Source organism: Choristoneura fumiferana, chromosome 17, assembly GCF_025370935.1.
Source record: "Choristoneura fumiferana chromosome 17, NRCan_CFum_1, whole genome shotgun sequence".
NCBI lineage: Eukaryota > Metazoa > Arthropoda > Insecta > Lepidoptera > Tortricidae > Choristoneura > Choristoneura fumiferana.
Window position 1 is genome coordinate 10,175,267 of NC_133488.1, and position 22,070 is coordinate 10,197,336.

Here is a 22,070-nt window from a genome sequence, read left to right on the forward strand (position 1 = left end):
ATTTGAAAGAAGATACTTTGAGCGTGATCTTATAGGTACTTACTCAAAGAAAAAAATGCACGCAGTGGCGGTTATATTACAATCTTAGTTTAGAAATCATTTTTAACAAAAACTTAAAAACTGCTCAACTGATTAAGTTGAAAATAATTTTCCTAGAAAGTTTTATTAAGCTTAACTTCGGTGACTTTTTTCATATTTTTTAGACTTGTGGTTCATAATTAGAGGGGGGGAGGGGAGGGGACACATTTTTTTAACTGCTGATGCTGGCTGCTGGTGCTGATTTATGCTAAAGACTGTACCCTAAATATTTATTATTATTTTTCATTTTATTATTGTCGGCGTGACTGATATGTGTATTCATGCCAAATTACACGTTTGTCCGATAGGATAGGCTCATGGCCGCTTGTTTAATCTCTTGCTGTAGTGACGCAGTTTCTTAACATTATCTACGTGTTCCTTCAATAAAGTCGTATCCATACCCAAAACATACATTAAACATGGCTGTAGGTACTTATTCGCCCGGCACATTGACAGGTACAACAATAAACCCGGGAAACCATTTATTCCACATACATTAGTCCCTAGTTTCCACACTTAAAGGTCTCTCAAGGAAAGATTTATTATGTTACCGACTCGGACGCAGTTACGAAGTTTCTTGCTACCTGTCAAAAATATAGCGACCATTCGACGCCAATAGGGGGTGCTGAGCACATTTTTAATGTTCGACCGTCCTGTTGAATTCTAAGTTGCATCATTTTCTATCGACTTTAATAAAAATGAGGATGGCAACTCGGTTTTAGTTTTTTTATTTATGTTCATTATCTCAGATGCAATAATTGTATATATTATCGTTCTTCGAGGATAAAGTTAGGTAAGTAAATTGAAGAAAATAGATTCCGTAGTTATTTTTAACTTTTTATTGTTGTTTTGAAGTTGGTTTTAATTTTATGTTAATCATTTTCTTTGTTTACTTTTCACGTTAGCATTTTTGTCAATTTTTTAATATTAAAAAGGGTTTAGATTGCTTTTAAAGGCCGTCAATAGACCAGTGACCATCTTTGAGTTGTTAGTATTCAGAGGCGGTGGTGATCACTTACCATCAAAGGCTTGCTCGTTTGCCTCCTTCTAATAATAAAAAAATAATAAATATGTAATTATGTCGTTGTTACGTTATGTTCATTTATAATTTACCAGAAGCTTTGCAGTGAAGAAAAACATCGTTAGGAAACCTGTATAACCTACGATGTAAATCAATGGTGTGTGTAAAGTTTCCAATCAGCACTGGACCCGCGTGGAAACTACGGCCCAGGGCCTTTCATACTGAGAGGAGACCTGTACCCAGCAGTGGGACGTTTATAGGCTGGCATAATTACGTACGTAGCTGTAAAATACAAGGTACAATAACATACACATCAAAGTTCAATATCTCAAAAACGGCTGAACCAATTTTGGTGAAACATGTCTAAGAACCATCGCTAGAAACCCTGATTTCAAATAAAAAAACCGCATTCAAATCGGTCCACCCGTTTAAGAGCTACGGAGCCACAGACAGACAGACAGACACACATAGCGGCCAAACTTATAACACCCTTCTTTTTGCGTCGGGGGTTAAAAAGACTATGTATATTATGTACGAGTAATATGAGTATTACATACCTACTTGTAGTAGTAGGCACGCCATACAGTGTGCGTGGTAACAAACTGCACGTGCCGCTTTGAATTCCAAAGCCGAGAGAGATTGATATGGTAGCTTGAGATGAGAAACTGGTTCGTCATAATATACGACAACATATATTCTTGTCTAGACTCTTAACATATATTCTTCCTAGACATATTACGTTGTCTTTAGTTAGGTACCGTTAAAAAAATACCGAATTCATTTACTTTCTCATCAATGTTGCAAGTAAATTTTATGAATCCAAAGCTTGTGAAATACTTAGGCTTTATTCTGCTCGTTCAGTCCTTTAGATTCCTAATGAGATTTGAGGTCCGGGAATAAAAAGGAATCGTTTCGGTAAACACAAGAAAAGAAACGAAATGATCTGTAGTAGAGGTGGCAAGGTGTGATGTTGCGTTACGTTTGTAATAAATGCTATGTTTCTCTTCATTCGCACTTAGGTTACTAGAACTAGGAGTATTGCTAATTGTCTCGTTTATCCGAGTTTAGACTTGCAAGAAAAATCGTACATGTTGCAATACATTGCGATGCCGTAAAGCCAATGAGTTTGTGGTGGTCAATCTAGCGGCACAATGTAATGCAACTTAAACTATTTTTCTTGTAAGTCTAAACTCGGCTTTTGCAATGCATCGTCGGTCAGACCGCGTCAGTAGCTTTCCCATCATACAAATAGTTTACATATCTTTGTGAACTAATAGATCGATGAACTATCGGGATCGCGCAAAACGAACTAGTTCCTTTCGGTTAATGTAGGAAATGCGTTCCTAATAATATTTAGTTCCCGAACTGCTTAAAACTGCAAAGCCCATTTACATCGCGACCACCATCTTATTTACTCGCCAGTCCTGCCACCAAAAAGTAGCGCATTTGCTGCCGTGTTATGATGTGGAGAGTAAGAGAGCCGATACTAGCACAGGAGGTGTGACCCTATCCCTGGTGTACGTCTCTTCTATTTCATATAAAAAGCGTCATGTCAAATGATATGATTACACACTTCTCAGCCCGTATAAAAAGTAGAAGGTCAGATAAAATTATGCCTTGCCTCGAGTGTATGCATTAGGTACAATGCGTTCAGAGTCCCAAATGCTCTGTGAACTAAAGATTCTTCCACTAAAATACGTTCGAATTGTTTTCCCCTAAACACTGCATATGTGGGTGAACCGGTACAGCTGCGTAAAGTGAAAACCTATTTGAAGTGCTCGTAAGGGCGCAATAAATATCTGACGTTAAATTGACTGCGAAGAGTTTATTGCCCTGAAACTCTGAGCAAAACTTAAAGTAACGCATTTTATTCTCTTAGCTAGTTTTCTGCGAGAATAAAATAGGTTTTATTTCTCATTGTTGCTTCCTGGCCCCTACTAGTAAAATGAATTGCGGTACAATGACGTTGGAAAATGGGATGAAATAGTTTTAAAAACAAAGTTTTTGCTCTGGTTTTAGTGTTAGCGTTCCAAATTGAAATAGAAAAAAAAATCCGAAAGCTTTTCTGAACAATGTAATAATAATAAGTTTTTTTTTTCAGTGAGATAGAGTATGACGATAAACAAACATACAAACAACGTAACCTTATATTTTATGTATAAAATGTATAAGCATACTCTATCTCACTGAAAAAAAAACTGTTCTAAGATAATCTATCAGCTTATGCTAAACTCTTTCAACTTACGTTGGTTATTTTTATTATACAGCGTGTAATTTTGATACTACCTCAAACTTTAAGGGTAGTTACCGAAGGCCCTAATTATCACATTTTATTATGTTTTAGTAAAAAAATTAGACTTATTATTTTCATTACAAAATTAATTAGCACGCAATGTATCACTACGTGATAATACTTTGTTTTTGTTTAAAACGTCGCACTTGTTGACGTGACGGCTGTCACAGAACGCTTCTCTCTCGTATCAAATTATTGTACGCATTACATTGCTGCTCGAAAATATTTCAAAAATTAATTACGCTCTGGTGGTTATTTCTAAATAAAAAAATTGTTTTGATATCGGTTCACAGCGCACTTAACTCTTCGTCTAGTTACAGTTTGAGGTAGTATCAATACACGCTGTATAATTAATTCATCAAGTAACTATTTTTACATGCTGCCAGCATCTTTGGTTCCATGCCGCGGGGGATCCTTTTACATTTTTATACTAGTTATAGTGTTGTTATATTAGTTACTGTAATTTCATTTTTTATTAATAATTTTAAACATAGTTTAAGCTATTAAATAACGTAAATAATCAAGTTTGTATGAATGTGTAATTTTCAAACTGTTTTATGGAAGAAAGTAATTTTCTAATTTATCTTATCTATTTTTAACCGACTTCAAGAAAGTTGAAGGACGTTTGTATTTTTTTTTATATAAACTTCCAATCATTATCATTTTAAAAACTATAATTATTTAAGACATCTAATACTAATATTATAAATGCGAAAGTGTGTTTGTTTGTATGTTTGCCCGTCTTTCACGTCGAAACGGAGCGACATGATTTTTGGCATAGAGATAGTTTATGGGCCAGAGAGTGACATAGGCTACTTTTTATTCTGGACAATTGTACAGTCCCCGGGGGAACAGCGCGTGATAGCCGAATTCAACGCGGGCGAAGCCCCGAGCAAATGCTAGATAGGTATACGAGTATAGTTTAATATCGATTTAACAATGTCAGCGATGCAGGAACAAAAATTTTAACCTTGGTGTTCCGCAACTATGGAAATTGTATTTTTTGCGTTCAATCAATTACACTATTTTTTTTAAATTAGAATTTAATTATTAAAAAATCTAATGTCAGTACTTTTCCACGAAATTTCTTAAGAGTATATGAGTAAAACGAGGGTTCCATGAGAGAGCACATTCTGCCACACTCGTGTAGTACACTTAGTATCGCCTCGCGAGGGTGTTTCTTCATTATAAACTCATCAAGTGCTGTTTTACAGCCCGATGCACCATTGTTATGTGACATTTGCTAGGGTTCTCACTATAGTAGTTTTCATTCCTACACTGCTACCCGAAAGTCACTACTTCGGCCTCATACTTAAGTAACTTTTTGTTAACCTATTTTATCTCACGACAAATTAAAAAATCGTTAACGATTCTACTGTAGGTCTACTCTTCGGAGGCTAGTCTGAAATTCAAAATTCGAAGTTTTTATCGCACCATCTCTCTCACTCTCGTTAAATATTATAATCGCTCGAACGATACAATACGAATAAATTTGAACTTACACCCAGAACAGTACCCTTCGTTCCATGTTTTTAAAATTGATAATATTACATATGATCACAAAAGTTTTGTAAACATAATAAAATACTATAATAATAATACTATAATGGAACACTAACTACATAAGGGTGAAGACGCTCCCCCGCCTGGAAGTCCGTAGGCAAAATGGAGATGGAGAAATTGGATCATGTAATTCCTGCGCACACTCACCAAAATGTATTCCGTAAAAAACAGACAGACAAGCAACTCTACGACGGTGCGACTTTGGTTTGATTCCTCACTCACATCGACCCGCTAGGTACCCCGTGTAGAAATTTTCAAAAATATTTTTTAAACAGTTACAGATTAAACTGGGAAAGGGGCAGGATGATGACGATAAGTTGTGAGTAGTAAAACATAAAATGCGATAATTGTACTGAGAGATTATAACAATTTTTAAGGAAAACTTGGTCATACTTTTCAACAACCCTACTGGCGGTGCTAAATAAATCCTTGGTTCATGGCGCCGGAAATATACAATGAGTAAGTACAGTTAGTTTTTGCGGTTTATAGGAGTTTCGTGCCATATAAACGGTAACATGGTAGCGATATTAAAATTTGAGAAACAGCTACTTTTTACCCGACTGCGAAGAAGGAGGGTTATGTGTTTGACCCGTATGTATGTATATATGTCTATTCCTATGTCCTCTCGTAACTACTCAACGGCTGAACTGATTTTGATAAATGATACGTCATTGGATTCGTCTTAATGACGCTAGTGACACACTGGATACATGCAATTCTTGAAATATCAAAATGGCGAGTTTTTGGCGCCAAATAGTGAGTTTAAAAAAAATACTACTTTTTACTACTTTTTTTTACTACTTAACAGAGTTCTAGCCCACTAGACTTGTTTTCTTCTTTTTAACCGACTTCAAAAGAGGAGGTTCTTGTTCCAATGTTTGTACTTTTTATGTATGTTCGCTGATCATAATTATTTTTTTATTCGAAAGGGTACTCTTTTGAGGTGGTTCCATCGTCACCAAATCAAGATCTGATGATGGGATCCAGGGAAATCGAGGGCAAACTTCTAATTTTATAGGTACACCTATGGCAATTTTGGCATTTTAAGCATTGAAATAAGCATTTACATTTCAAAAGTACCATTTGGTGAACTGGACCTGATGAAGAAGACCGTAGATGACCAATGGAACTCGTCAAAGCTAAGTAATGCTCGCTCGTCTATAAACGATCATGATTAATATACCTAGATAAGCGACTAAGAAGGAGCTTTAAGTTAATGATTCGTTCGAACTGAGCTGATGCTGAAGCCAGGCAACGGAACTCTGTTATAAAACAACGTACCTAAGCCGTGTTTGGGCTTAATGGAATCGTTGTGAGATGTTCTTTGGCTACGAATCACTGAAAAGTAAGAAATAAAGATTTTTTTTAACAAAAAACTAAAACCGACTCCAAAAAAATAAAATATAAATGGAACTGACTACAAAACCCTTGAAAATATTTTTCTAGGTACCTACTAGCTCGAAGTCGGTGACTCAGCACGACCCAGCTGGATGGATTGAAACCCATAGTATGTAGGTGAGGTAGACGACTATTGTTCCATTCCTGCTAGCTCGTGCTGAGGCACGGCACCGACTTCGAACTATTAGGTACCTAGAAAAATATTTTCAAGGGTTTTGTAGTCGGTTCCATTTTCCGTTATTTTTTATTTTTTTTCTAAAAAAAACTCTACCGACTCTAGTCGGTTTTACTTTTTTGTTAATTAATATTTTTTAAGGCAGTCGGGTATTTTGATTGTTTAAAATCATTTAAAGCTTGTAGACTTAGATAGCCCATGACTCCACTCCGAAAATAAATAAAAATGTAGGTAAGTATTTTTTTAATTATGATCTTAATTATGATTTTTAACTGAATTAGTCTATGTGTTATAATCGAGATCTTGCAATTTACATACCTAACTTCATGCAAATCCATCCAGCCGTTTTAGAGTTGAAAATTGTCAAACTTTCACATTTATAATATTAGTTAGTTTAGGTTAGATACTTTGAATACACTATTAATTATGTCGTTATCAAACTTGGCCACTAATCTCGAACTCGCCATCCACCATTCACTACAAATTAATATGCATAGTTATATAAAGACACATTATTCCAAGTATCGCCACGAAACTGCTTCTATACAGAATAAGCGAAACGATACAAATCGAGGGGAGAAGTATAAATATTTATTGTACAGGTGGTATAAACCGCTCGAGGATATTGCGGGATAAATTGATTGTTCGGGGTCGGTTTTCCATTTAGATATGGAAATTTCCGGGATTGTGTACGAAAATCTTCGATTTTACCTTTTTTTTCTCAACAAATCATTGTAAAAGCGGTTCTATCAAGGCTGTTGTTTGGACAATGGTAATCTCCGTGATTTGAGCACTAAGCCCTTTAATTTCATGTAGCGTTTGTGGTTCATGCGGGTGATACGGGATTTTGGAGTTTGCGTTATAAATTTGTAAGTAACACCAAATTTTCAATAAGTGAAGTAGTAATAATAAAATATATAAATATCATGGGACACTTGACACCAATTAACCTGGCCACAAATTAAGCAAAGCGTATACTATGGATACTAGACAACGGATAAACATACTTAAATACATATTAAAAACCCAAGACCCGAGAACAAACATTCGTATTGTTCATACAAATATCTGCTACCCCGGCCGGGAATCGTACCCGGGACCTCAAGCTTCCTAGTCAGGTTCTCTAACCACTTGGCCATCCGGTCGTCGGTCGTCCGGTAGTAGGTAGGCAGATTATAAGTAACTCAACTGACCTTTGTTCAAAGTAATTATTTATTTATTTATCTATAAAAAATTTACAGCATTTCATTAAGAAATCGATACGCTTTAAAATTCACATATACACAAAACAGACATTTTTATTATTTTCTTCTTAATAAATTGTCTTGGTTAGCTGGAAGAGATCTCTTTTAGGGATAAGCTCGAATTTGCTCTCCTTTCTGTGTATTTGTATTTCTTTTTATTTCATTTTTATGTGCAATAAAGAGTTTACATACGTACATACATTATATACAAAAAAATATAATTAATCAAATAGGGGTAAGTAAAAAAATGAGTCACTCTAAATTCGTGCAGGCACTGTTATTTACTTTTTATAAGAACTTATCTCTTACTATCCTGAAAACGGGAGTTTTATAATGTTTTTTCTCAAACGATGTTATTAATTATGACCTATAGTTTACCATTGACTGTCATTAATTCATCAATGTGTATGTCGGCGGCCGATTGTAAAATCCGCCAGATCACGAAATTCCTAGGCATATCGTGAAATGGCGCCATTTCATGAACTGGCTAAGGGACATCCGCCATATCGTTAAAAACTCACCGTTTAACGATTTGCCTAGTGACGTTTAGGCAGGTCATGAAATTTCTAGGCATATCATGAAACGCCGCCATATCGGTCCTGGCACTTCGCCGGCCGCTGCCGTGGCAAGCTCGCTTCGCTCGCTCGGCTCGTGCGTTGTGGTCACAATTCATACTAACAACTCCTCGCTTCGTTCGTCGTACCTAAATTTATCTTTTTTTCGGCATATCACGATGTGCCCGGTATAGAGCTAGGAATATCGACGAATGCGTTGCTCTAATCGATCTGCCGTTTTGTTTTTTCAGACAATTGACACCATTTCACGATATGCCTAGGAATTTCGTGATCTGGCCGTTTTTTAGATCGGCCGCCGACATATACAAATATCACCGCAAATATTAACCATTACCATTAGGTGTAACCAGAAAATGACAAATTTAAACAAAGACAAGTTACCCAAATGTTACTTTTATTTTAAGTAAATAACTAAGTAAAACTACTATTAAGAGCACAAACTAGGTATATTAGGTATTTAAAGAAAAGGTTAAACTGTACTTAACGAATATCAACATTCTTTACGTTCCGATGTTCATTAAGTTGCGGACATCTTATGATTTTTATTAACATTTATTATACGTTTTGTCTTGTTGAATTTAAATTCCGAGATTACCTATAATAAATCCATGCGAAAATTCCCAAAAATTAAATAATCTTTTTTGTGTGGAGAATACCTTTCCGCGCAAAATTTAATGTCTCTAGACTTAACGATTGAGATCTCGTAATTGTACATTGTTTATATCCTGATTCTTTGGGTTTATCAGAATAAAAAGTAGTCTATGTGGTACATCCAGAACTTAGCTGTTTAGCTAGGTATATACCCAATTTTATCTGATCTGTCTAACCGGTATAACGTGAAAAACTAAGAAATAAAAATATACTCACAAACTTTCGCATTCGTAATATTAGTAAGATGCAAAAACACGCTTGATACATCCATGTTTTTATATGTTCTTACGTGCCTCAAGTGCGCTATAGTAATATGTATGATATTGCTTACATTCTTTGGCAAAACTCAATTGGCGACATTAATAGTGCCAGCCACGGTTGTAACTTGTCTACGGCATAAAACTAGCGATAAAACAACCCGTTTACATCCTAGTATCGAAATAAAACTCGACCCTTCACTGTCTCTATTATTAGATTGAGAATGAATGTAACGGATAAATTTCGTCAAACGATTGATTCATATGACAAAGGGAGCGACCATGCGAAATTAATTCAATAAAAAAGGTCACAATGCTGTCCTTTATGTTGTTTTAGATTCGATCAACGTTAGAGAACACCTGAATGTTTCTAAGAAAATTTATTTGCCATAAAATTGTATTTGACGATACCTTTGCGCATCAAAGGTAAAATAATAGGAAATGTCTAAGCCAAACTCCTAATACAGATAAATATTCGAATTTAAAAAGGGCAGCTTTGTTAACGTCTTAATAATAGAAAATATGATAACTTAGTATCGCAGTGATACCGGGAAAACCAGTATTCATAAAATTATTTAATAAATTTGCCACACAAACAGTGTTTGAGGATTAAATATAATAAATTATATGCCTGATTCAATAAATTAAGCCCACTTCGTGAATGTTGTCGTGAAAGGAAAATCATTAAAATATTTTAATGATACGGTGAAAACCCTCATTTACTCGCAGATGTCGTTTACCTGAATCCTTAAAATTGTCTCCACCTCAAGTAAAGCCAACAAACAACAAATCGTCAGATGTTTCTCATAATGTACAAAGTGCGTAATCAATACTTATCTTTTCAACGCAGCCATACCAACTTTGCCTAAAGCAGCGAATGCTTGAAAACGAAATTGAAATGAATGGCCCGAAGTTGTATCCTAATTAGACGGCAACGTACGAAGTTTATACGTCTCCTTAGAGTGTCGAAACGAGAGTTAAACTAAACTTGTTTACCTTTCCACAGATCTGTTTATATGAAACTTGGCAAATACTCAGACGCCCGCGGGAAGGAGAATTTTGCTGAAAGTGTCATTATAGAAAGTTTGCGCATAGCTTTATTACTTCCTCTTAAGAACATTTAAAACCATGCTTAATTATTCACCCTGTTCCCCGTAGGCGTATTAAGAAAAAATCTGGCTAAAAATGCTTATTTGATGTATTGTATTGTCAGCGTAGAAAATGATTATTCTAATACTGTTTTAATTTAGATTTGTCAGAAATTTAGAATTTCCCTTTTCATCTAAAGGTTTTTACATTCATAAAACTCAACAAAACAATGTATCTTTCTTCAATAATGTGAATGAGCTTAAACTAAATCCTTAGCCTGATTAACATGATTATCTATAGTGGTAGTTAATTAAGTGTTGTCTCCAAAATAGAATCTTCTGGAAAATGCCGCAGTCCGCTTTGTTATCTACCGTCAATCTTAAATTCTAATTAGTTTCTATTCAAACTCGAGTGGTATTGAAACTAACCTTGATTTAATCAAGCCGAGTTAATCTGTGACCTTTTTGAAATTACACGCAATTTAAATTTAGGAAATGAGTCCTTAAGTAAATTAAGAAAGGTATTCTTAGGTTTAATAAGATCGTTTTGTCAAGTTTACTTTAATCATTGCCTTTGTTTTTACTCGCGTAATGTTAAAACTCTTAATAACTTCTAGAATATATGATACAGTTCAAGTTAACCTACGATTTATTTTAGTAAGTGTAAAAGCAATATCATACTGAGCTTGTCTTCCGTTACCGTCGCAAATGTCACCGCGATCATAAAAAAATATATATTTCCACTATACAATAGGAAACAAAAATTGACGGACTGCTGTTCCTTCTTCTTTAGGGTCAGAATTATCAAAAAATGGCACCTCTTCAAAAACTTTCCCTCAGCGAATTGTATATTAATGCACGTATAGGTAATCCAGTAGCTTGTAAAAAAATGTGAGACTCACGAAATCATTCAATTCAAGTTATTTATCGTAGTTATAATAACTCACATTTATAGCTTTGACACTCGCTACGCCTTTCTGAATATTTTATCCTAGCTATTGTCTTTCTCACAATTTTCCACGGAGCGAAGTGATGGATTGGAAGTGAAACTTTCCCTTCATATTTGTTTCTTTTCAATCAATTTCGCACAACTCCAAGGAAATGGGAAAAATGTCTATTTTATGGGGTTTCGAAAATGGAAGATGTCTTTTGAATGTGCAATTCACTTTATGAATTTCCCGAATAATACTGTATGATTGTATTTAGTATTTCGGTTGTCTATAGAATACCTAAAACAAAAGGTTTTCTTGTTGAAGATACAGCAAAATCGTAATAATATTTTTAATACGATAAACTAAAATAATTTCCTTGCTCACCCGCGACCTTACGATAGCTAAGCTTATGCAAAATATGCGTGTTCATGCAGTTCCTCCACCTCCACACTGTAAGAACACACACAAATCACACAAACCCATCTATCACCACCACCACACTACACTGACGCGTTTCGAACTCAAACAGAGCTCATCTTCAGAGTGACACAACCGTACACCATGCTACCAGTTGTTAGACTAACGAACCACAACCACCAGCGTCAGTGTAGTGTGGTGGTGGTGATAGATGGGTTTGTGTGATTTGTGTGTGTTCTTACAGTGTGGAGGTGGAGGAACTGCATGAACACGCATATTTTGCATAAGCTTAGCTATCGTAAGGTCGCGGGTGAGCAAGGAAATTATTTTAGTTCATAGTTCATTGATATGGACCTCCGCAAAGTAACGCCTGATTCAATAAATTATTTAATACGATAGTTTACCTATATGTTTTTGTGCGTGCGTGCGTGCGTGCGTGCGTGCGTGCGTGTGTGTGTGTGTGTGTGCGTGTGTGTGTGCGTGTGTGTTACTTTTTAACCTAATTCCAATCCCACTGCTGGATCTAATGGTTTACGGTTTATGAAGTCGTGGTTAAGGGCTGTTTTTTTATTTTTGGTATAATATATTATTTAATACAAATTGAATTTGGAGTGGCAATGGGCGGGCCACAACGTTCAAAGAACAAATAATAATTGTTGAGGAAGGTAAGGCCTGCCATAAGAAGGACTGACGACTTCATGAGCGTTGTGGGCAACCGGAGGATGCAAGTGGCAAGTTTTCGTTCATGGAGGCCGCTTTTTCAGCAGTAGGCGTCTTACATACTTAATGCATACAAATACGATATATTACCTTGAAAGGTTACAGTGAGGTTTCGCGTACTAACTGTCTACCTTATTATTGCTTGTTAAAAGGTAGAGATAAACGTATATTAACATATGTCATATTATCTGCGTAATTATGACGCCCCGCCGCTTTCGCTTAATTGCTGTCTGTGTCTCGGCTGAGTTGAGCTTTATTGAGTTTACATAATAAGTAACCTAAAGATGGCTCCGAAAGGCGACCGTTTTCATACAACTCCGCACTCCTGGCAGCTTACTATGTAATAATTGCTGTACAATTTAGCTTCGAAAAGTCGCTGTAGAGGCTTTCAGCGGGACCAATTAGGAAAGTAGGTGCCTACAATGCGTTCACTTGGATCAATAAATTATTAACTGAACGTCTATAAAGGACAATGTGAATGGGAATAAAGCAAGGGGGATTGAGGCTGGCTGCTTATTGGGGTGAACGGTGCACGGTCAATTCACATTGTATTTCTTTAGCTGTTATGATATTTTTTACAGTGTTAAATGTAAAATGGTTCCTAGTTAGAAGGAGTTGTTTGTGAGTGATAATAAATATTACTTTGTATTGCATATTTGTGACTTTGTCTGCGTCCCATGGAAACGTTTCAATTTTCAGGGACAAAAAGTAGGTAGTGTTTATTTGAAATTGGATAAAATAAAATAAAAACTAGTAGTTCTCTAAAAGTAAACGTACGAGTATAGTAAAAGTCTAGTTTAAATATGGCGGGCACAATTTAAATTGTTTTTTGTTAAAAAGGATTTGGATATTAGTAATAGTTAAGTAATTTGTTATGCCATTTTTTTTGAGAATGGGTTATATGCACGTTCTTTCTTTTGCAAAACGTAGCCCTTTCCTTTTCTTTGTGTGTTTGTTATTTTTATACTCGTTTTATAATTTATTATTGGGAACTAATAACCTCTACCAACTTTGTTGGTCAATGTTAGATGTCATTGTTTATAATGTAAGTTTTATTGCATCGTTTGTGCCCAAATACATAAATAAATAAACAAGTTCTTTTTGCTGACTGCACTTTTGTTGACTGTACTTACATTTTCATCTAAATTACATTTCTGTACAAAATTTCAAGTCGCTGCCTTTAATAGTTGAGGAGTTCCAACTTGCAGAGACGATCCTGGCCGGACTACCAGGATTTCACTGCAAGATGTTTTTTATAAGTATGCCAAGTTTTAAGTCAATCTGACCACTAAAAGTGGGTTAAAATTCAGTTACAAGATGAACCCGCACATACATCAACATCATAGCAAGTTAAATAAAAGCTTGTAAAAATCAGTCATCAAAAGATTTCATAGTACGGGACCCTTTCTTACCTAAGCATGAATTTTTATGCAATTTTTAGCTAGTTCGAAGGGTTTGAGCTGGATGTTTATGAGTAGTCAGTTAAAACTCTCCTTTCTTTTTTAGATGTTAAGATAGAGTGATGATTGGAGATTATTTACACAATGGGTCAACAGTTGAAATTTCTGAAACAAAATGAAAACTGCTCCATTTTTATTCCAAAAATGCTCAACGCAATTAATATTCCTTAAAATTACATTCCATTTGCATCAATTTCGTCATAAAAGCATCGCTTGCGGTAATAAAGCAACGTATTAAGTGAATGAAAATTTGGAAGTAAACTTTGTAACAAGTTTAAAATACCGTTTTTGAAATTACCAACTATGCTTCGCTGTTTTTGGTGTATTATACAAAGCATGTTACTAACTCTAGAACAATGATTATAACTTTACCATGCGCACTTGAAAACCTACGCCAGGAACGCAGACGATCGTTAGTGCAATTGTGTTTCACGAAATTTACGATTAACTATGTTTCTAATTCAAACTAGTAGAGCGCGGCGTTCCGGGTCGAAGAATGCAGAATATTTACTAAATTCGCTCGGAAGTGCTGTTCTTAGTCCATGTTATTAACAATGAGGTAAATTTTATATTTCTACAGAATTTTCTGTTTTTACGCAACGTGTTATTTTTGATTTCCGTTAACTTTAAGGGAACATTCAACAGTTCAAATTAAGTTTTTTTTCTCCGAAACACTAATGGCTTAACCCTTATAGTTTGAAAGATAATCAATTACGATAACTAATTATGTGCATAGAACAGTGAAGGTTCTTCATTAACGTTATTTTTAAAGGCCCTAAAAGCAATAGAAGTTCAGAAATAGGGATGTTTGACTCGTCAATTATGTGATTTTTGTAATTTAACTTTTAAAAATTTTATCTGGCAATAACAACTCAAACATAACATAGGTAAGTCTCATACGAGTATCTTCAACAGTTGCAAAACTTCTTTGTAAAAGGAGTCCAAGCAAGACACAGACGTAGTTACGGGCAGCAGCTAGTTATATAATAATATATGATATCAAAGAGCTGCAATTGGCACTTAAAAAATTGTATTGACTAGTATCTGACAATACGTTTTTAACGTGAAAAAAATAAACAGATGCCGTGGTGGAAGTGGAAATACTCGTCAGCATAACAATATCATTAAAAGTTGTAGATGTTCTTGAAAATTCTGGCAACCCGTGACAAGACAAAACGAAAATAAATGCGGGCAATAGTTAGTTATCACACGAATGAGCTGCAGTCGACACTAATAAAATTGCAACTGATTTTTATTTGACAATACGTTTAATAAACAATAAAAAACGGCTACCGTAGTAAAAATATTCGTAAGCTCAATAATTTACTTTTATAAACTTTACATAAAATAGTCACTTAGGGCCTATTTCAAAACAACGAAGCACTGTTTGACTGAAAACAATTTACCTACTAGTTGCTTCCCAGAAACAAACAACTAATGATTTAGACCGTTCGAGTTACTTTCCACTCGAAAATTAGTTTGCAAACTGAAATGTAAAACAATTCTTAACACAGCACAATATGAACACGGTACATTCAACCCACTATCTGGCCTCAGGCGAGGACGCCTTTGCTACACGAATCAAGAATGACGTGGGATAAAGTCCCAAACAAGTGTAAAAGAAAAGTTTTGGTCTCAAATGTCCCCTAGTGAAAATATCAGTCAAAACTTTATATATTACTTGAATCTGCTCACTGCATATAATTTTTTTGAATGTTTTTATCAAACTTAACATATTTTTATCACTGCATTGAACAACTAATAGAATATTGTTAGGCAGAGAAATAGAGACCAAAATAAACAAGAACACAAGAAGAGAAGAACACAAAACAGACAAGAAGATGAGGATATTTTTTTAGTGGAAATAACATTTTATAGCTAATATAATAACTGTTTCTACAAATAGAAGAACACAAAAAGGCGTCTAAGCAACCAAAAGCAGCTGAATATGCAGATAAACTTTTACTACGAGCTTTTGTTACAAGTATGTATTATGATTAGTTTTTCTTTAATTGTATACTGTAGTTTTTAAGTATTTTATTTGTAATTATATATTTTATTTTGAAAAAAATACTTTCTGTCAAGTTTCTTGCGACGCATTCTTCTTGGCAATGATGGTCTTTCTGAAAGCGCTGGTAGTTTAAAAAGGACTTGCATAAAAGTGCTCATTGGGGCCTATTTACCGAATAAATTATTTGAATTTGAATATGCTAGGGACATCTTATTTATGAGGCGAATTTTACTTACTTCGGATTGACCTGAAAAAAGTCTATGTGATTTTAATTGCAAACATAGGTGCAACTGATTGTAGTGGTGAAAATGTATGGCCTGCAACACTATTTTTTGCCGGTAAGCGTACAATTTAAAACTGGGGTTGAATTAAAATATAAAAAACTAACAAATCAATTATTCCCGGAATGTCAACGCTAATAAGACTTATTAAGTATTTCATTTAAATTATTTGTGAATAATTCTGAAATTGTAGGTATATACTCGTAGCATTTACTAAGTTAAATATTTATAGAGCCTAATTTAAATTCCTACCAGGAAAGCAATCTTAAGAGGTATTTTACTATATATCGTCCCCGTAGAGCGAAAAGTCACTAAGTCGTATTTTGCCGTTTTGAGATACGGCGGTTTAAAGTTGTAAAAATAAAAAATAAATCTTACGTTTTTTGGCGTGAGATATTTATCATAATTATGGTCTTGTCGCAAAGACATAACGCTACGGCATAAGCTCCAACTGCCAAATCGAATCAAAAAGTTCTATTTTCCTGGTAATTAGCGATAATTACTTTTATCTCTTAAATTATGAACCTAGATGTCAGTTAGTGATTTTTCGACTAGAGTTAGTGAATTGTCGCTCACTTTTAAAGTATCAAGTAAGAAAATAACTATAATTAGTTAAACTGTTCCTAAAATTTTTAATACCAAATTGATTTTATTATAATAACTAAACACAAATCTGAAATTTTGATAATGTAAAGAAATTGAATAAAACTCAGTAAGTAATTCAAAAATAAAGTTTATTGCTGGTTAATTTTTTTAAAGGTTATTTAGGACCATTTAAAACAAGAAAAATCGGTCAACCTCCGTACAATGCCTTAAAAACAAATAGTTCAGTAATAACTTTTTGTTAAAATTCTAATACAAGCTTTTTGCTGGCGGTACTTTTTGCCCCTGGTTACCAAAAGTAGGTAGTCGTCAAGACGAATCAAATGAGCCCAAAATTTGAAGTGCCTAGCTATTACGGTTCAAGAGATAGAGCCCTGTGACAGACGGGCGGACGAACAGACAGACAGACAGCGGAGTCTCAGTAATAGGGTTCCGTTGGCACCCTTTGGGTACGGAACCCTAAAAGGGGAAAAATAAGACGAAAACAATATTTTAGAGTACTTCTGGATCTTCTTCTGTGATATCAGGCTCAGGCAGCGTGTCTATGATATCTTTTTGAGTAGGTAGAGACTCGTCGTACCAATAGTGGAGATCTTGAAGAATTATACCTTTTACACATAGCCCGGTTAAATCCTTTTTCTTGGCCTCTGAGTTGGGAAGAGGTGTTAAATACGCCTTAGGGATAGGAAATGCTTTGAACTGATCTAACCAGGTTTGTCTTTGGTCGCTGATTTTGCATTCATCGGTTCTAGTGCCTCTTTGTACCTTTAGCCTCTTCCTAGGTCGCGGAATCGCCTTTTTTCCTGGAATAAGTCGAATTGGGCGTAAGGGTCGTCGTATAGCGGAGCTTAGCAACACCTTCCCAAACCGAAGACATTTTATTTTCAGCCACTTAATTGGTTTCCCTTCTTGGTCTTTGCTCGTGTTTCTGACTAGTTTAGGTAGACCAATCTGTAAATAATAAATAAAATGCATGCCATTAATGTTGCATAGGTACCGCGTGAAAGTTAAACAACCAATCGTCATGGCATTGAAAGAAGTTCTAGAATGAGCGGTACTATAAGTAATCGTGTAATATCGCTGTCAGTCCATTCCTTCAAAAAGCTAAGAAAAATTTAGAAACAATACCTACAGTAAAATAAAAAACAACATACCGTGCTCAAACAAAGCATTAAAACAATAAAGTTATGCAACCAAGTTACCCACATGAAGCATTAGTGAAGGGTTAGTAAAAATATTAGATGGGTATTTAAGCAAATTTTAAGCCACATTTTTAAGATTAAATAATCGTTTACTTTCTTTGCTTTGAGTCTCCGGTTCACGAAGTAGCCATCTCAATAGGTACCTACAAAATTCAGTTGAGTATTTAATATTATTCTGTCTGTATAAACAGTTAAAATTAGTGAACCCTTATTAATGTCTAACCTTCTCAGCTTCTTTTTCATGTTTTTTAAAAATACCTAAGGTTAGCCGTTTTATAACTTTTTGGATTCTCAGCGTCAGTCAGGATTTTCCTGCCAAAAAAAATGTTTGTGAGTCGTATTCGCAAGGTTTTTTTATCACGTTAGTACATACATAAAACCACGCCTCTTTCCCAACGGGTTAGGCAGAGACTACGTTCTTCCACCTGCTACGATCCTGGCATACAACTCGTTTCCTCTACATTCATCAATCTTTTTATGCATGCACGTCGATTTAGAGTACTCCTGACCCGATCTTTCTTCAGAACGTCGTCGATTTGATCGTGGTACGTTCGTCTAGCTAGGCCTTACTCTTCCAACGTCACGTACCATGTAAGTACTCATACCAAATTGGAAAAAAACTACAATGTCGAACATTTAAATTTATAATAGGATTTATTTTATTTCTCAGTTTACACTTACCTTTTCAATTCCGTAATTTTTATTCACCAAACCTAAAATAAACTTTGCACGCGCAACACGATCCATTATTTTCAATACCACACGGCTCATGGAGAAATTAAGTCGCGTGCGCATCGGTCGACGCCACCATAGGGAATGAAATGAAAGTCACTAAGGTGACGCGGGGCCCTTCTCCTTAGCAATAAACTCACTAACTGACGCGCGTAAATTACCCACATTCAAGCAATACGCATCCAAGTTGTTCAAATAATCATTAAAATGTTTTGATGAGAGTACAAAAAGCAATTTATTGTTTGTTTTTGCAGTGTAAAAATAATTTAAATTGTTTAATGACAATTTGCATGATCTTTAAAGCTCGTATTACCATGATTTGATGATCGAAAACTCAATAAAACGACTTAGTTAATTTTCGCTTTCATATTTTGTAGCAAATTTTGCAATCGTTAGGTAACTAAGTCGTTTTAGTGAACTTGGAAACAAAATAGTGCTCGGTCATAAGCATAACTGGATATGGCAAAAATAACTAAAATGACTTAAGTAACCCCTTTGACAGATATATTTTCGGTATAAATTCATTAAGTAATTTAGTTATTTCTCACTTTAATTCATGCGCAAAAACAACAAAATAATGATTTTACTTACTTTTTAAAATTGGATCTATGGCTCTTATTGACACAGCGATTAGACTCAAATTTGCAGAAAAAAACTGCGATGTCGATGGCATTAAAAAGCCAATTTCGTCATTTTGCGACTTGGTGACTTTTCGCTCTACGGGGACGATATTTAATGTCCATACAGTGTGTTACAGGAAGCCAGGCTTTTTTAAGGGAGGTTAAAATAAAGCATGAAATTTTTGTAACGTAACCATAACATTAATTTAATTAATAAACTAAAATTCAGACTTTGTAAACTTTCTAACAAAATTATAATTGCCAGTAATGTACAGCAAAGTAAATTGACAAGTAATAATAAAAGTATCTGTTGGCTGTCATTTACACTTATTTGTCAATTTACTTTGCTGTCAACTTTGCTTTTCCCTGATTTGTTAGTAGCGACATCTCTTGTCTGGGTGAGCGGTTGGTTCCGAAAGAGTGTGACGTCTCTCGATGAGAGCGGAACATAGATGTCGCTAGTGCTGCTGCATAAGTAGCTTAGTAGAAATAAGCATCTGAGATATGTACGCATAGGAAAAATTCGTGTCTAGATTCCTGTCCAGCGGTGGTGTAGGGGTTATAGCACGCAGCACGGATTGCTGAGGACCTGGGTTCGATTCCCAGCGCTGGTCTCTTTTTCTGGTTTTTCTGTGCATCCATGTCTCAGTTTGTATTTTCGATATCAAGCATTTTGCTTTACATTGCTTCTTGGAATAAAGTTTAGTGTAATAAAAATTAAAAAACTAATTATTTGTAAAAGACGCTGAACTAATGTTATTAATTTTGACGAGTATGATCTATGTTTTAATTACCGTAAGGTCGGGGTACTTTGACCCATTGGAGGGTTACTATGGCCCACATAAAAACCATATAAAAACGTAAAATAAAACATTAATTAAACATAAAAATGTGATCGATCAATTAACACCAACCACATGGCAAAGAGCCATATTCTCAAAGCAATAATAAAACCATGACTGAGTTAATCCCATGGGCCAAAGTTACCCTTCAGGGCCAAAGTACCTTACGGTATTTGCTCATATTACAGGCCACACCCGGTATAAGAGATATAACTGCCGAAAGCAAAACAGCTTGTATGTAATATTAGATACATCTCTTTGTAAAGAATGTGAAACAGTTCGTCTTACAATTGTTTTAGAGAGCAGATTCTGTCAAAATATTTCCCAACTAAACATCATGCATGTCATTATAATGTGGTACGTGATGTGATACTCTTAAAATGTATTTCTGCGGGTAATGAAATCTGAGCTCGCTCGTCGCACAGGGATTCGGCAGATTATTGAGCGGAGGCGTCAAGCTCGCACCCCGCGATTAGGGTTGGGGAATGCATACTAATATTATAAATGCGAAAGTGTGTTTGTATGTTTGTGTGTTTGTCCGTCTTTCACGCCGTAACGGAGCGACGGATCGACGTGATTTTTGGCATAGAGATAGTTTATGGGCCCGAGAATGACATAGGCTACTTGCTCTGGTTTTCGAACGGTAGTTCTAGTACGAGTAGGTACTTTAGCTATCAAAATGAATGTCTCAAGTAGGTACAGTCTAGCTCAAAGATATCTTTAGTACATTTGTCACTTTAGTACCTTTTCATTGTATAGCTTCTGTCAATTTTATAAAAAAGTTCAAACATGAAGTGACAGCGATGAGGTATAAAGTGTAAAGATATCTTATATATATATATGACCTCGACTTTATGAGAGAACTGCCATTCAAAATTACTTACACATATTGACGACATTGATTACTAAAGCGCTATTGATTACTTGTAATTACTATCACGCACCTGAATTAATTAGATAATGGAATTCCATTATATGCATTTCTTTCCTTAAGTGTTTTGAGGGCAAAATAAATATCTGGCTTTTTAGCTATATAGATGTCTCACTCACGTGGATATTCTAACACAGTCATCGTCAGTTCTGCAGTAGCAGCCCTACACGTAGCATACGATTTATTTTTAGCACAGAGAGTTATGCTCAACTTATTCCTTAGGATAACTTCTGCAGCAAAACCGAAGTACCTTCGCACTGTTGCGCATTAATACGATTGGTTGATTCCTGCCTACATTGCTCAAATAAACAGATAAGTTTGAGTGAGGGATGAAATTGACATCTCAAAGAAGAAATGGGTTATGCCTCAGAAGTGGTGACGGGAAATATATAATCAAGTTAGTTTGAAGGGAATGTATTTTTGATTTAACGTTGCGAGTTATTTAGGTCAGAACAAATAAAAATGATTGAGGAAAGTAGTAGTTGGAAATCTAAACAATAATTTGTGGAACGGATGTGTGAGTCTATAAACGAATAAAACCGCTTAATATTAAGTAAGGTCTCATGAGACATGATTTAAATAATAAAGCTTTCAGAATTAAATAAAAACTTACAAATATTTTTTTCCGTTCTAAGCTTAACCTTCCATCCACTAGGTAGGTAGGTACTTTATATAAAGAAAATGAAGTAATAGGTACTAAAGTCAGCGACTTTATAATTTTATAATAAGTATAAACAGTCGTTATACAAAAATGTTAAAAATACGCAAAAGTAAAGAAAATTCAAGTCGCTGACTGTATTCCTAAGTCAAACACAATTAAACTCGTATCACCATTACATAAAACGTGTAACATAGAATTTAGTAAAATATTGTATCTATTGTTATTTTGAACTAAAAATATTGAATAAATTATCTTATCTTATAATATAAGCTTTTGCGCCACCGGATTTGTTTTCTTAATGAATTACGGATCTTA